The sequence below is a fragment of the Bos taurus genome, chromosome 3 (assembly GCF_002263795.3).
Source record: "Bos taurus isolate L1 Dominette 01449 registration number 42190680 breed Hereford chromosome 3, ARS-UCD2.0, whole genome shotgun sequence".
NCBI classification, from domain to species: domain Eukaryota; kingdom Metazoa; phylum Chordata; class Mammalia; order Artiodactyla; family Bovidae; genus Bos; species Bos taurus.
Genome location: NC_037330.1, coordinates 96695176 through 96706381, shown reverse-complemented (window position 1 = coordinate 96706381; position 11206 = coordinate 96695176). Strand labels below are relative to the sequence as shown.

The window sequence follows — 11206 nt, the reverse complement described above, 5'->3', positions numbered from 1 at the left end:
ACATCTTCTTTGTCCATTTATTTGTTGATGAATACTTAGGTTCAGTCCATATCTTGGAAATTGTAAATAATGTTGCTGTGAACAATGGAGTACCTGTGTACTTTTGAATTAGTGTTTTTGTCTTTTTTCAGATATATACCCAGGGGTGGAATTGCTAGGTCTTAAGGTAGTTCTCTATACAGTCAACAAAAAGAAGACCAGGAGCTGACTGTGGCTCAGATCATGAAATCTTTATTGCCAAATTCAGACTTAAATTGAAGAAAGTAGGGAGAACCACTAGACCATTCAGCAATGACCTAAATCAAATCCCTTATGATTATACAGTGGAACTGCTGGATCATCGAAAAAGCAAGAGAGTTCCAGAAAAACATCTATTTCTTCTTTATTGACTATGCCAAAGCCTTTGACTGTGTGGATCACAATAAACTGAGGAAAATTCTGAAAGAGATGGGAATACCAGACCACCTGATCTGCCTCTTGAGAAATTTGCATGCAGGTCAGGAAGCAACAGTTAGAACTGGACATGGAACAACAGACTGGTTCCAAATAGGAAAAGGAGTACATCAAGGCTGCATATTGTCACCCTGCTTATTTAACTTAGATGCAGAGTACATCATGAGAAATGCTGGGCTGGAAGAAGCACAAGCTGGAATCAAGATTGCTGGGAGAAATATCAATAACCTCAGATATGCAGATGACACCACCTTTATGGCAGAAAGTGAAGAGGAACTAAAAAGCCTCTTGATCAAAGTGAAAGAGGAGAGTGAAAAAGTTGGCTTAAAGCTCAACATTCAGAAAACTAAGATCATGGCATCTGGTCCCATCACTTCATGGGAAATAGATGGGGAAACAGTGGAAACAGTGTCAGACTTTATTTTTCTGGGCTCCAAAATCACTGCAGATGATGCCTGCAGCCATGAAATTAAAAGATGCTTACTCCTTGGAGGAAAAGTTATGACCAACCTAGAGAGCATATTGAAAAGCAGAGACATTACTTTGCCAACAAAGGTCCATCTAGACAAGGTTATGGTTTTTCCAGTGGTCATGTATGGATGTGAGAGTTGGACTATGAAGAAGGCTGAGCACCGAAGAATTGATGCTTTTGAACTGTGGTGTTGGAGAAGACTCTTGAGAGTCCCTTGGACTGCAAGGAGATCCAACCAGTCCATTCTGAAGGAGATCAGCCCTGGGATTTCTTTGGAAGAAATGATGCTAAAGCTGAAACTCCAGTACTTTGGCCACCTCATGCGAAGAGTTGACTCATTGGAAAAGACTCTGAGGCTGGGAGGGATTGAGGGCAGGAGGAGAAGGGGACAACAGGGGATGAGATTGGCTAGATGGCATCACTGACTCGATGGACGTGAGTCTGAGTGAACTCCGGGAGTTGTTGATGGACAGGGAAGCCTGGTGTGCTGTGATTCATGGAGTCGCAAAGAGTCGGACACGACTGAGTGACTGAATTGAACTGAAGGTAGTTCTGGGGCCTCCCTGATGGCTCAGATGGTAAAGAATCCACTTGCAGTGCAGGAGACCTGTGTTTGATTCCTGAGGCGGGAAGATGCCTGGTGAAGAGAATGGCTACCCACTCCAGTCTTCTTGCCTGGTGAATTCCATGGACAGAGAAGCCTCGCGGGCTACAGTCCATGGGGTCACAAAGACTCAGACAAGGCTGAGTGACTAACACTTTCACCTGGTAGTTCTAGTTTTAGTTTTTCGAGAAACCTCCATATTGTATTCTACAGAGGCTACCCCAATCTACACTACAAAGAACAAATAATTAAGACAGTATTGTACTGGCACAAAAATAGATACAAAGATCAACTGAACAGGATAGAGATCCCAGAAAGAAACCCACATACTTACAGTCAATCATTCTATGATAAAAGAGACAAGAATATACATTGGAGGAAAGACAGTCTCTTCAATAAATGGTACTTGGAAAACTGGATAGCTACATGTAATAGAATAAAATTACACCATTTTCTAATACCATATGCAAAATAAACTGGATTAAAGATCTAAATGTAAGACTGAATACTATAAAACTACTAGTGAACAACATAGGCAGAACACTCTTTGACATAAGTCCAAGCAATAATTTTTTTTTTCGATTTCTCTCCTAAAGTAAAGGAAATAAAAGTGAATATAAACAAGTGGGACCTAATTAAATGTAAAAGCTTTTGCACAGTGAAGGAAACCACTGCAATGAAAAGACAACACTGAATGGGAGAAAATATTTCCACATGATATGACCAATAAGGGATTAATGCCAACAGAGATTTTCCTGATGGTCCAGTGGTTAAGACTTCACCTTCCAGTGCAGGAGTTGTGGGTTCAATACTTGGTTGGGGAGCTAAGATCCAACATGCCTCAGGGCCAAAAACCCAAAACATAAAACAGAAGCAATATGGTAATAAATTCAATAAAGACTTTAAAAATGGTCCACACTTAAAAAAAAAAAAAACACACAGCCAACAAAAACAGCTCATACAACTAAATATACAAAGAAAATAAACAACCTGCTTTAAAAAATGGATTGAAATGCTGAATAGAAATGCGATGTCCAAGAGGTATATGAAAAGATACACAATGCGGCTAATTATCAGGGAAATGCAACTCAAAGCCACACTCAGATATCACCTTACACCTATCAGAATGGGTGTCATCAAAAGAACACAAATAACAAATGCTGTCAAGGATATGGGGAAAAAAGAACACTTTTACACTGTCTCATTTTCTTTGATTGTTGCTTAACCTCACTAAGATGTTACATTCCTAGGAACTATGCCCAAGAATAAATGAAGAACATTTAGAACCAGTATGACCCTGATGTATGACGATCTAAGTGGCATGGTTGGGTCCTTGGTGCCTCACATGTTGCTGAATAAAATGTCTCGGACACAGTAGGTTATAAAGCACATATATTTAAATGAATGAGAGATAGATGACAAATAAATCAACAAATTAATCAGAAATCCTTGATTCCCAGAAATTCTTACACTTCCTGATTGTCTAATCTCTTAAAGTATTTTGCCATGTGTAAAACATACTTTGGGTGTTTAACAAGTAATTTCTGAATGAATAAATGATGCTATTTCCTTTTGGATAAAAGACGAGGCTTCAACAGAAAACTTTATGAAGGACAAAATACCTTATTATGACCTTCAGAACTTGGTATCAATGACATATCAGTAGAGTTTATCCTGAGAACATATGGGAAGGATGGGAAGAGAAAAGACAGGCTTTTCAGTCAAAAGAAGTGAGTTGGAGGAAAACCAAAAAGGGAAAATGACAGGGATGAAAAGTCACAGCCAATATGGACAAATCTCACTGATTTTACGCTAAGTCTAGACAGCCCAGACTTAAATTGAAGAAAGTAGGGAAAACCACTAGATCATTCAGATATGACCTAAATCAAATTCCTTACAACTACATGGTAGAAGTAAGAAATAGATTCAAGGGATTAGATCTGATAGACAGAGTGCTTGAAGATCAATGGATGGAGGTTCATGACATTGTACAGGAGGCAGGGATCAAGACCATCCCCAAGAAAAAGAAATGCAAAAAGGCAAAATGGCTGTCTGAGGAAGCCTTGTAAATAGCTGTGAAAATAAGAGAAGTGAAAAGCAAAGGAGGAAAGGAAAGATATATCCATTTGAATGCAGCATTTAAAAGAATAGCAAGGAGAGAGAAGAAAGCTTTCCTCAGTGATCAGTGCAAAGAAATAGAGGAAAACAATAGAATGGGAAAGACTAAAACTCTCTTCAAGAAAATTAGAGATACCAAGGGAACATTTCATGCAAAGATGGGCTCAATAAAGGACAGAAATGGTACGGACCTAACAGAAGCAGAAGATATTAAGAAGAGGTAGCAAGAATACACAGAGAACTATACAAAAAAGATCTTCATGACCCAGACAGTCGTGATGCTATGATCACTCACCTAGAGCCAGACATCCTGGAATGCGAAGTCAAGTGGGCCTTAGGAAGCATCACTACGAGTAAATCTAGTGGAGGTGATGGATTTCTAGTTGAGCTATGTCAAATCCTAAAAGATGATGCTGTGAAAGTGCTGCATTCAACATGCCAGAAAATTTGGAAAACTCAGCAGTGGCCACAGGACTGAAAAATGTCAGTTTTCATTCCAATCCCAAAGAAAGGCAATGCCAAACAATGCACAAACTACTGCACACACTAGCAAAGTAATGCTCAAAATTCTCCAAGCCAGGATTCAACAGTAAATGAACTGTAAACTTCCAGATGTTCAAGTTGGATTTAGAAAAGGTAGAGGAATCAGAGATCAAATTGCCAACATCCTTTGGATCATCAAAAAAGCAAGAGAGTTCCAGAAAAATATACTTTTGATTTACTGACTATGCCAAAGCCTTTCACTGTGTGGATCACAACAAACTGTGGGAAATTCTTAAAGAGATGGGAATACCAGACCACCTGACCTGCCTCTTGAGAAATCTGTATGCAGCTCAGGAAGCAACGGTTAGAACCGGACATGGAACAACAGACTGGTTCCAAATAGGGAAAGGAGTACGTTAAGGCTGTATATCATGCTTATTTAACTTCTATGCAGAGTACGTAATGAGAAATGCAGAGCTGGATGAAGCAAAAGCTGGAATCAAGATTTCTGGGATAAATATAAATAACTTCAGATATGCAGATGACACCACCCTTATGGCAGAACGGGAAGAACTAAAGAGCTTCTTGACGAAAGTGAAAGATGAGAGTGAAAAGTTGGCTTAAAACCCAACATTCAGAAAACTAAGATCATGGCACCTAGACCCATTACTTCATGGCAAACAGATGGGGAAACAGTGGAAAGAGTGACAGACTTTAGTTTTGGGGGCCTCAAAATCACTGCAGATGGTGACTGCAGCCATGAAATTAAAAGACTTTTACTCCTTAGAAGGAAAGTTATGACCAACCTAGACAGCATATTGAAAAGCAGAGACATTACTTTGCCAACAAAGGTCCATCTAGTCAAGGCTATGGTTTTTCCAGTAGTCATTTATGGATGTGAGAGTTGGATTATAAAGAAAGCTGAGAGCTGAAGAATTGATGCTTTTGAACTGTGGTGTTGGAGAAGACTCTTGAGAGTCCCTTGGACTGCAAGGAGATTCAATCAGTCCATCCTAAAGGAAATCAGTCTTGAATATTCACTGGAAGGACTGATGCTAAAGCTGAAACTCCAATCCTTTGGCTACCTGATGTGAAGAGCTGACTCATTTGAAAAGACCCTATTGCTGGGAAAGACTGAAGGTGGGAGGAGAAGGGGACAACAGAGGATCAGATGGTTGGATGGCATCATGGACTCAATGGATACGAGTTTGAGTAAACTCCAGGAGTTGGTGATGGACAGGAAGGTCTGGTGTGTTGCAGTTCTTGGAATGGCAAAGATTCAGACATGACTGAGTGACTGAACTGAACTGAACTGAGACAGCCTAGGTGGCGCTAGTGGTAAAGACCCTCCTGCTAGTGCAGGAGACATAAAGTGATGCAGGGTTAGAAAGGTGCCCTGGAGGAGGGCAGGGCAATTCACTCCAGTATTCTTGCCTGGAGAATCCCGTGGACAGAGGAGCATGAGGGGCTACAGTCTGTAGGGTGACGAAGAGTTGGACACAACTGAAGCAACTTAACACAACACACACTGGTAGCATATATCAGGGCAATCCTGATCTGTACTGGTATCATTTCACTTTGGTGATTTCCTGATAATAGTAGCAATAAAATATTCCTTTATGATTTTGAAAGGACTTTGGCAATCAACCAAATTCCCTTTACAATGATTTTTTTTTTTTTTAAATAGGCAGAGGACCATAATTCCCTTGTTACTGATGAATATACCAAAGCTCAGGGGAAGAGTGAGAAATATACTACATACATAGCTAGTAATTGGCAGGGCTAGGATTTGAACCCAAGTCTTGTTTCCCACATAGTCAGAGCACTTTCTAATACAAAGTACAGCCATGTCTATTTGAGAAGTGGGCAGAATATTCCTTTCTTTCTCCCTAGTCTTTGTTTCCTATTATAAGCCTGCTGCTGATGCTGCTAAGTCGCTTCAGTCGTGTCCGACTCTGTGCGACCCCATAGATGGCAGCCCACCAGGCTCCCCCGTCCCTGGGATTCTCCAGGCAAGAATACTGGAGTGGGTTGCCATTTCCTTCTCCAATGCATGAAAGTGAAAAGTGAAAGTGAGGTTGCTCAGTTGTGTCTGACTCGTAGCAACCCCATGTACTGCAGCCCACCAGGCTCCTCTCTCCATGGGATTTTCCAGTTAAGAGTACTGGAGTGGGGTGCCATTGCGCCTAGTTTACTAGAAAACAAATACACTTGCTTCACTGACAAAACAGCACAGTGATTTCTCCTGCTGTAAGGCCTCAGGAACTGGGTCAGAGTGCTTCTTGGATTCTGGTGCATAGTACTGGAAGGGAGTAATTTGTTATATCTAATTCTATAACAATAAATGGATGATTTTTTAATGTCCAAAAGGTTACAGTGTTGTGAAACACAGTCTCAGAAGACATGAATTTAAATATTGTCTCAGCTCTCCACTCTTTAAGATTTCCTTTAAACCCAGTAACCTCCAGAAGTAGCATAATATTTGAATGTGGCATGGTGTATATATCCTTTCACAGTCTGCCTGTAGTTTATTTTTCCTGGATCATCTCCTATTACTTTCTACTCTTGGCGCTAGGCACTGAAAGTTCTAACCAAAACTGACCACTAGAGAACATTGGAATTTATTTTTATGCTTCATGTTTTTTGCTCATTACTATTTTCTCCACCCCAAATGACCTACCTGTCATCTACCTGTCTCCTTCCTATTCCATTCTTCTCTATAGAAATTCCTACCCATTCTTCATGATCTTTTCCAAATACCCAGTACTCTATGAAGTCTTTCCCAACTAGAGCCTAGTACAGACAACCCATAAGCACTATCTCACTAATCCTAGTGTTATGGGTGTAGTAATTAAAATATCCAACATTAGATGAGGAAATAGAAACTCAGAGATGTTAAAAGACATCCCTAATCTCACAAATATAGTAAAGAGTTAAGATGGGCTTTAAATTAGGTGTTTCATCTGACAGAAGGCACAAATAATAAGCAGAAGCTATAGGGAGACAGGGGGCTTCCCTGGTGGCTCAGACGGTAAAGTGTCTGCCTGCAGTGCGGAAGACCTGGGTTTGATCTCTGGGTTGGGAAGATCCCCTGGAGAAGGAAATGGCAAACACCACTCCAATACTCCCGCCTGGAAAATTCCGTGGACTAAGGAGCTTGGTAGGCTACAGTCCATGGGGTCGCAAAGAGTCAGACAAGACTGAGTGACTTCACTTCACTTCACTTCATAGGGAGACAGGTTTCAGATTAATATAGGAAGAACATACCAGCCATCAGATCAGCTCAACAGTAAATGAGCTGACTCTCACTAGGTGTGTCATGTCATTTTAGAGGAAACTCTTGTACTCTGAATTCTTTTCTAGCTCTGAGATTCAATTTCACTATTCATGTAGCAAAAACACAAACAAAAACTGTTCAGAAAAAAAAGTCTGGCTTTCCCAGAACTCACCTTTATATTTTTAAATGATCAAAATCTGTGAGGCACTGTTTTTTGACCAAAGATGGTAGATTCTTGGTTATAATGGTTCTTGGCATACTTTAGTCCAATCTTCCAACTCTTTCATTTGATAAATAGAGAAATTGAGGCCTTAGGAGAGGAAGCAAATTCCTCAAGTTCAAAGAGTAGACTACAGTAAAAAGAGGAACTAGAATTATGTTGTCCTAATGTTCAGGTTCGGAGAAGGCAATGGCACCCCACTCCAGTACTCCTGCCTGGAAAATCCCATGGATGGAGGAGCCTGGTGGGCTGCAGTCCATGGGGTCACTGAGGGTCGGACACGACTTGAGCGACTTCACTTTCACTTTTCACTTTCATGCATTGGAGAAGGAAATGGCAACCCACTCCAGTGTTCTTGCCTGGAGAATCCCAGGGACGGGGGGAGCCTGGTGGGCTGCCGTCTATGGGGTCACACAGAGTCAGACACGACTGAAGTGACTTAGCAGCAGCAGCAGCAATGTTCAGGTTGGTGTACTGTACTGAGTTGCACCTCTTCAAAAACAAATAAGCCATGTGTAGAAGTCAGATTTTGGTTATCACCTAAACCACTATCTTCAAAGCCAAACATCCTTTTCAACTTCTCTTAGAAATTTCACCTTCCTAGAGAGAAAAGTTCCACAGCAAAAGGCCAAATCCAAAAGTTTGTCTTTTTCATGGTATTCTCCACCAACTGAGATACAAGTATAAAAAACAAATTCTAAGGAAATTGTGTGAATTTGTGATTCCCACTTGGAGAGCGTTTGCTGTTGTCATTCATGAGTCATGTCACTGAGTCATGTTCAACTCTTTGCGACTCCATGGACTGCAGCACACCAGACTTCCCTGTCCTTCACCATCTCCCAGAGTTTGCTCAAATTCATGTCAATTGAATCGATGATGCCATCCAACCATCCAACTGCCGCTCCCTTCTTCTCCTGCTATCAATCTTTCCCAGCATCAGGATCTTTTCCAGTGAGTAAGCGCTTTTCATCAGGTAGCCAAAGTATTGGAACTTCAGCTTCAGCATCAGTACTTGCAATGAATATTCAGGATTGATGATTTCCTTTAGGATTGACTGGTTTGATCTCTTTGCTGACCAAGGGCCTCTCATCTACAGCACTAAGCTCACTAAACAATGATTCATATATATGCTGTCTTCTCTCTCTTTGTTTTAGCATATTTATAACAGTTGGTGTGCCTCATAAGAAATCTGTATGCAGGTCAGGAAGCAACAGTTAGATCTGGACCTGGAACAACAGACTGGTTCCAAATCGGGAAAGGAGTATGTCAAGGCTGTATATTGTCACCCTGCTTATTTAACTTATATGTAGAATACATCATGAGAAATGATAGGCTGGATGAAGCACAAGCTGGAATCAAGATCACTGGGAAAAATATCAATAACCTCAGATATGCAGATGACACCACCCTTATGGCAGAAAGTGAAGAAGAACTAAGGATTCTCTTCATGAAAGAGAAAAGTGAAAAAGTTGGCTTAAAATTCAATATTCAGAAAACTAAGATCATGGCATCCAGTCCCATCACTTCATGGCAAATAGATGGAGAAACAAAGGAAACAGTGAGAGACTTTATTTTGGGGGGCTCAAAATCACTGCAGATGGTGACTGCAACCATGAAATTAAAAGATGCTTGCTCCTTGGAAGAAAAGCTAGGACCAACCTAGACAGCATATTAAAAAACAGAGACGTTACTTTACCAACAAAGGTCCATCTAGTCAAAGCTATGATTTTTCCAGTAGTCATGTATGGATGTGAGAGTTGGACTATAAAGAAAGCTGACTGCCAAAAAATTGACGCTTTTGAACTGTGGTGTTGGAGAAGACTCTTGAGAGTCCCTTGGACTGCAAGGAGATCCTATCAGTCCATCCTAAAGGAAATCAGTCCTGAATATTCATCAGAAGGACTGATGCTGAAGCTGACACTTCAATCTTTTGGCCACCTGATGGCAAAGAACCAACTCATTTGAAAAGACCCTGATGCTGGTAAAGATTGAGGGCAGGAGAAGGGGATGACAGAGGATGAGATGGTTGGCTGGCATCACTGACGTGATGGACATGAGTTTGAGTAGGCTCCAGGAGTTGCTGATGGACAGGGAAGCCTGGTGTGCTGCAGTCCATGGGGTCTCAAAGACATGACTGAGCAACTGAACTGAACTAAACTAAGAATAGTTGGTATTCTTCAATACCTAATATTCTCCACTCTACATATAATCTATATACAATTTATGTAGTCTTTCCCTTCCCCAAAGGCTCTTCCCAACCCAGGGATCAAACCCAGGTGTCCCGCATTGTAGACGGATTCTTTACCAGATGAGCCACAAGTGAAGCACAATTCAGGTGAAATTTAATATAATTTACTTATGTAAGTTGAGCATTTGTCATTCTATTTTGCCTACTGAAAATATCTAGACAAGTGAACTCAATAAGGTGGACTTGTTTGGCAGATTTGTAATGAATTGTCCAAAGGAACTGTGAAAGGAGTAAACCAATGCTTACCTCAAAATGACCTCCCAATGATAAAGATGAAATGCCGCCTCCACTGGGCCTACCAATTGGTGAAAGAGCTATCTGATCTCCTTATGTATGAGTCAAGGCAAACCTGGTAGGAGGTTTAGATGTGGTCCAGCAGCCTATAGGGTATATGGCAATGCATAAAGGACAAAGTCAGCACTAGAAGGAGAATATCAAGCATCAGATGTAAAAGGTTAGTGCAAAGATGAAGGTAGGCACCAGAAGCAAGAGGCCAGAATTGATGCAGCAAGAAACAGGTTAGTAAAAGGAATGTGAGTAAATGAGGCTTCATATTTCAGAATGAGGGCATAGTGATGAGTTTCCCATAGGTTAGGAGTGACCAAGGTTTCGCATGTGAAGTTCTATAGATTTCCTCCTATCTTCCTGGACAAACTTTCTCAAGCTCTGCTGGCTTCTTTTCCTATACTCAATCTTTAAAAGCTGGCATTCATTGTTGTTCTTTGTAGGCCCTCTTTTCAAACAACATGCCATTACCAGGCAATATCATTCACACTTAAACACTGTATCCCAATTTTGCATCTCCAGTCTAGATCCCTCTTTCAGTTTCTGCCCCATATAGTCAAATCTTTACTAACCAGTTCTACTTGATGTCTTGCATATACTTCAAATTCTACCTGCCAAACTGAAATTATAGTCTTCTCTCCAGTCTTATTTCTTCACTGTTCCCTATTCTGAAGACATGACTACAATGTACACAGTTGCATAAGCCAAAACCTTTATTCATACTTTCTCCAACTTTCAGCTCACTGTCTATGTCTAAATATAACCAAGTTCCATTGATTCTATCTGCAAAATGCCTCAAGCACTTCCACTTCCCTCCATACCACTGACTTTATGCCAGTCTTGGCCATCATCATCTTTCACCTGAAGAGCTGTATTTATCTCTTACCTGGATTGCACTGATTGATTCTTGGCCCCCTCACTTTCTTTCCTCACCCACCAGATAAAATGATCTTTCTCAAGTAAAATTCCAAACAAGTTATTCTTCTGTGAAAACTTTTTAGTGATTTCTCATAAATCATAATTTCTCATAATTTTTTTAAAAATTA

The 11206-nt window shown here is 40.6% G+C and overlaps 1 protein-coding gene across 6 annotated transcripts in view; it reads right to left on the bottom strand.

Moving 5' to 3' along the window:
* BEND5 (BEN domain containing 5) overlaps positions 1–11206 on the bottom strand; it is a 1466135-nt gene that overhangs the window by 1027008 nt on the left and 427921 nt on the right. The window lies entirely within an intron of this gene.